The following is a 317-nucleotide window of genomic DNA, read 5'->3' as shown; positions in this document are numbered from 1 at the left end:
TGGTTAGCATAGAGAACTAGAGCGTCGCTCCATTAAGAGTGCCTACCTTCCCCTTTATGCCTAAGTACAGATCATGCTTGAGGGTGGGATTCAAGGAAACTTTACAGACGCGCGTATACAGACATCAATCCACATTTGGTTGCTCAACTCAAAAAGGGAACTTGTAATGCTCGTTAGAAAATGAAAAAAAAACTATTTTATAATGATAATAATGATAATAACAAATAAACAAGTTGTCTAACGTACGCACCAAATAATAATAATAATAATAATAATAATAACGATAACAATAATAAAAATAATAATGATAATAATAA

The sequence above is a fragment of the Anneissia japonica genome, unplaced genomic scaffold, assembly GCF_011630105.1.
Source record: "Anneissia japonica isolate Jap-2015-1 unplaced genomic scaffold, ASM1163010v1 scaffold171_len658169_cov177, whole genome shotgun sequence".
Lineage (NCBI taxonomy): Eukaryota > Metazoa > Echinodermata > Crinoidea > Comatulida > Comatulidae > Anneissia > Anneissia japonica.
Note: the sequence above shows the minus strand (reverse complement) of the source record.